This window comes from Gavia stellata, chromosome 11, assembly GCF_030936135.1.
Source record: "Gavia stellata isolate bGavSte3 chromosome 11, bGavSte3.hap2, whole genome shotgun sequence".
Lineage (NCBI taxonomy): Eukaryota > Metazoa > Chordata > Aves > Gaviiformes > Gaviidae > Gavia > Gavia stellata.
The window spans coordinates 11,943,245-11,949,264 of record NC_082604.1 but is presented as its reverse complement, the minus strand read 5'-3'; positions in this window follow the sequence as shown (position 1 = coordinate 11,949,264).

The following is a 6,020-nucleotide window of genomic DNA, read 5'->3' as shown; positions in this document are numbered from 1 at the left end:
TATTAATAGAACTAAAAAATTGAGTCAAGCTTTATGCAGAAATGGCTGTAAAGCATCAATAGGGGGAAGCAGTGAACACAGTTTCATTTAGCAAATCTCCTCATAGCCCACATTGTTGACAACGGGTCAACATAAGACAGTCCCAGTCAGTGTTTAACGGTACGTGACTTTTCCAAAAATACCCATATGGCTCCCTACAGCTTCACTTTGAAGACAGTCCTTTGGTTTTTGAAAGCCAGGAAGTAAAATACAATGGCCAATTCCAGATTTACTTTGGGACATGACTGGGGGACAAAGTGGTCTCTGGGTTTTTCATTCCCATTTGTTTGTTTAAATCTTTTGTCTTATTTGTGTGTGGAAAGTCTTGAGGCAGATAAGAAATATTTTTATTGAAAACAAATAATCCAAACAGCTTTCCAACTGAATTGACTTACTTAGACCAACCCTATTCGAAAATAACTTTTTGAACAACCCCTAGTCCTGGTGGTCTCCAGTTTCTTAACAGGTTTTTGTATTTGTTCAGCATAATATATATCCACCCAGATTATAATTGCGGAATATAAATATTTTTGTGTTCTTGTAACTTAAGTGACAAGAACAACGTACATGGCATGGACACCGCTTCCTACATTAACACCTTCTTTGTTCTCCGTAAACTCACATTCATTCAGCCTTTCTGGTGCCTTCAGTATTACTTAACACCAACTAGAAGTGCTACATTTAATTTTTTTAGTCAAATTTAAAGGCTTGATACTTCTCTACAGAATAAATGAGGAGTATCTGCAGTTCAGCTGTAACTTATGCAGTAAGTATCTCTTCAGTTCTGTACTTCAGGGTTGTATTTGCATCATTGAATCAATTATTGTGATATTTTGAGCAACCATTTTTTCAAGGTTTTGCATATCGTATGCCAACAAGATTTTTTTTGTTTGTTTGCTTTTCATGAGACACAAAAAGGGAAAATGCAGCCCCAACCTAAACAGGGGAGAGGTAAGTAGAAAGGCTGCAAAGCACCATGACGTCAGTACCCAGCAGTTCAGCATGTTCTCTCCTCACTTTCTTGCTGTAAATCTCCATCTGAACATGCACACCCCCAGCTTGTCGTCACCCGGGATTAAGAGGGAATAATGACACTGGAAGATGATAAGTCAAATCAGGCCTCAGCTCTCACCTCCTTTTCTTGCTTCTGTAAGCAGAAGATTCAGGAGCAGTGGAGTAATGACAGAAGTCAATCCCTCTTAGCTCTGTGCCTGCTATCCAGACTGTCCCAAAGAGGCACTGGCATAATGGCCTTCTTTGCTCTGTTCCTATACAGTAACCAGAAAAAACTGCTGACCACCTGAGCAGGGGACAAAGAGCTAACACTATGCTGAGATGAAGTTTTTCCCAGAGTGCCACCCAGGACAGGCCGGTCTGCAAAATAAATATATGGTAACTAACAGTCTGTCTTTCTGACAAAACAGAACCAGAGTGGTAGCACAGGTAGGATTACCTAAGGAGACTTTAGGCAGCAAAGGTAAAAAATGTAGTGAGGGAGTGAAGGGAAGGACTTAAACACAGCTAATTACTGAGGACTAGTCAAGCAGGGACTCTGATGATAACAGCAGACTGACCTGAAGTCCATACCACTAAATCTTGACTGTTAAGCAGAAATGCAACTCTTTTTCAAGTTCAGGGAAATGGGCAACTAGTGTATACTTTTAGAAGGAAAATTTTTAGACTGCTGGGGCAAAATTGTTGCCCTGATGTTTTTAACATCCAAAGAATGCACACAGCCTCCTAAGCCATGAAAGGCCAGCTTCAAAGAATCTGCATACACACCGTGGAGAATTCAAAAATATCTACACTGGAAAGAAAAGTTAAATGCTGGGATGTTCATCCAGGATCTGCAGCAATTTTTATCTCTGGGTGAGATAACAAGCTTTTATGTACAGAGATCAAAAATATTGATGTTATCAGCCTGGAAAGATAACTTATACATCAGTTGCTCCCTGTGCATTTTTGCTTATGTCAGCAGTGTGTAGGAGTGGCAGAAAGTTAAGATACTATAAACCTCACTATCAGTCAATATTCAAAAGCCTTTGAAAGGCTGCAATATACACTTGTCTAGAGTGCTGGAGACAACTGTGTTGGACAGTATGAAGCAAAACTATGACAGTTACAATGAAGAGCTTCGAGAACCCTGGGTTCTTCCTGCCAATACAGGTTCTGAAAATTTCTCTTTTCTTGAGCCAAAGCACCATCCTAAGAAGGGTAACAAGAAGAAAGTGTTTCTGACTCAAACACACTCTCGCTTGCAGAGAAGAGTGGATTTTAGGCTTCCTGATTTGAAGTTGTATCATGACCCACTTGTTCTGAAGTAGGTCAGTCTGTGGTATGCTGAACTAAATCAGAAAGGCCAGCCCAAGAGTAGTCTGAGTTAAGGGAAAGATGTAGAAAGCCACTTCCTATTTCTGTTATGTTAGTAATGGGTGCAGTGAATTTTTACTAAGGGGAGTTTTTGCATGCTGTCCTTTCTTGCATGCTGTGCTTTCTCATAATTATCAGGTCTGTCAGATGCAGAAGGACTGTGCTCTGATATTTCCTTGTCTCTGCTTGGTGAATTAAATGGGTTTAGGTATTTTTTTTGCAAAGTTGTTTTATTCTGGTGTAGATAACCTGCTTCCTCTTGCCAGAACAGACACCACTGTACACATACACTTCTCTGTGCATTGTCAGAGCTCCTTCTCACTTCTGCTCTGTTATTTCCAATGCTAATCATGACACCACAGCCATGAAAGATGTTAAAACTATATTGTATAAGGAACATGATCTTCTGGGAATTTGCTGTTTGCTAGGTAAGAGCTACTCGGAGAAAGAGCTGACTGTTACAGAACAAAATGCTCTCTTTCGCAAAGATTGCTTTTCATCTTTGCATGGTTGTTTTCATCAACTAAGGTTATCTCGAATTAAAAAAAATTACTAGTTGCTATTTGCCTAGAAAGTGTGTCACCTGCAAGTTTCTGTTCACATGAATAGATGCATGTGTTGTTTACCTACAGTGAGATAATAACAAGTACCAGAAAGGAACAGTAGTTCTCTTCTTTGCTCTTTTCTTCCATCTTCCATTTCTGACAAACTGTTTACAGATCCCATGAAGTCAGGCAAATTCCATACATTCTTACTTGTTTCAGTCAAATTTTCAAAGTTTTTCCTTGCTCTCCACTTTTTAAGGGAGAGCCTTTCTGCTCTTAACCTTGCCAAGCTGATGGGTAGACCTGACAACAACAAAAAACCCTCAAAGCAAAGAAACCAATAAAATGTATTTATCTTGCCCTCTCTGAGAATAACTCAGAAATGCCTTTAATCTTTCTTTCCATGGTCCAGACTGTAGGGGGCTGAAGACCTTTTGGTTAAGGAGAGCTCTGTATCATCCAGTGGAGATTGCAAAGCTGACGGTATCAGGTAATTACGCAAGTATTCTGTGGTCAGATTGTCTGAGCTGCAAGATGAAAGCCAGTGAGTTACCAGGATGCACCTAGTGAGGAAAATAGAGTAGCACCTCTCCTACATATACCTTAACACACAATTGAGTAAAACTACTTTGAGACAGGAGGAAACAAAAAGCTCCTGACGAATAACAGGATTTCTAGTAAGCTTACAATAAAAGTGAAAAAGATAAGTAGTGAAAGCCACTTTGGTTTAGAAAACACAGTTTTATTAAAGTGTGTTCATCTCACTGTTATTTTTAATAAAAAAGTAAAAATAACTCATTTGGGCTTTTATATTTCATTTTTATAATGCCAAAATTCATTAAGCATTTCACATAAACCATCATATTTTCTCCATATCTATATGCCTTCAGTAAGTGTGGTAGTCTTACTGCATTGTCTCTGTGTTTCTTGTTTTCTAAGTTTCCTTACTATCATTTTGATGTACTTCATATGGATGTGCAAAACAATATATTATGTATATCATCCATTCATTGTAATTAGCATCAATACAGCTCTACCCACTTTCAAATTCATAAAACATTTTTGCCTACTCTTGTACCAATTTGGAGGATGCTATAGAGTGAGCAACTCTGAGATTTGCAATATGTCAGGTATCTTTGAGATTTGCATTGTCTCTAAAAGACATCTTGACCATTTATTCCTAGTCGCAACAACATGAAACATTCAGATGCCCACTGGAACACATATTTTTCAACCAGCTCTAGTAAATGTACATTTGAAAAAAGAAATCACTGTAGTAAGACAAATAGCTAAAATATTATTATTTTTCAGATATGCATGACAAACTTTTACATTATCATTTTGATTTGTATTCCTTAAGTACAGCTATATAACAAAGCTTATTCGTACGTGAGATACTGCCACATTTGAGTGAACATTTGAAGTCACCACACTGACCACTCTACAGCTCTGATTTATCTGCCACATTACATCTATCATTCTCAAATTCCCATTTGCCTGCTTTGTAAGTTTATTGTGTTCTCACTAGCTTTGTGCCTGACCAATGATGCTGCAAGGATATTAACTACTAGTTTAATCTCGACACTGTAATTGACAATTTCACTGCAAATTAGACCACTTCGTTGAACCCATCTCCACTGACACAACTCTAATTAAATGGCTTGACCAGTCAGTGCATAGCACCTTGCTATCCGCTCCCCCCAGGTATGAGTCTGTAGCTTCTTACAGATTTGTAATGTTTCTCTGCCCTTGGTGCCTAATGATGCTATCTACTGTCACCTCAACATTTGTTATATGAGTTCTTGGTACAGAGTTTATCCCCTTGCAAGCCATGTTCCTTTAAGAACAATCTATGTTTTGATTAAATTTTATCATCCAGAAGATATCGGAGGAGTCTATTACAATTTTGTTGTACTAGACAATCCTACACGTAAAATTTTTGCCTACACATAAATGTTTTGCCTTGGTACATGCCTTCACTAATCATGGTACCCCAACTGCACTATCTCAATGTTTCTTGTTTCCTAAGTTGCTTTATCCTGTAGCTATCTATTAAATGGATCCTATGATACAGGCTTTCTCACCAGGGAGCCAAGTGCTGGGCCACACTGTTCCTGTTTCCAGAAGCTGGTTTGTCTCTCTCTCTCCCTAATTCGTACCATGAGTATGACTTTCTCCATAATTTTGAGGGCTAGAAAAAAAGAATCACTGTGAAGGTTAGATTTTTAGGTAAATCAAGATACTCTGGGAGATGGAGTGTTGTGAAAACCTAGTACACTGGAATGCATTGGATCTAAAGGTCATACAGATTTAACCAAGAGGTTAGGTTTGTGAATTAATACATGTAGGAATTAATGATATATTTAATGAAACTTAGTGATTGCATCTCACATGTTCCTTGGACACCTCTCCAATAATAAGAATATTAACAATGGGGAAGGAACCAAATTTAACAGAACCTGAGATACAGACTTTTCTCCTTGGATTTTCATATCCTTTTGCTGGCACTGTTAGTCTAGGAACATCTGCTACGTGCAGTCCCTCTTTTCCTCACTTTTGTATGTGCAGCTGTGTGGCCGTAATGGTAGATAAAATCCCTCCAGTATAGGACATGCACTGTAAGTGTATCCAGCACAATTCCATATATGGACACTGTATAGAGCATATCTGGTTTTTCAGGGGATCTCAATCCAGACTATCAATTGTCTCCTTGATACAAAGAGAGTGTAAAAAAAAATTAATAGAGTTTTCAATTTAAAGTTAGGGAGTAGCAAAGTTTCAGGAACACAGAAATGTAGATGCAGATGCTTAAAAATAAAATTGTTACTTTATTTTGGGGGTATAACTGAAGTCATATAAGCAAAACTATAGAAATGCTATTGTAAATTTAACAATAACAATTGACAATGGTATTTTAGCCTCTACTTTTCCTGTGACATATATGCTTTTTAAGCACACAATATTCTTAATTTCATCTGATGCTTTTACATTTAGTATGTGTTTTGGATTGCATAATCTTTGAATAACGCTATAAATTCAAGGAAGCTAAAAGACTATTAAACAAAT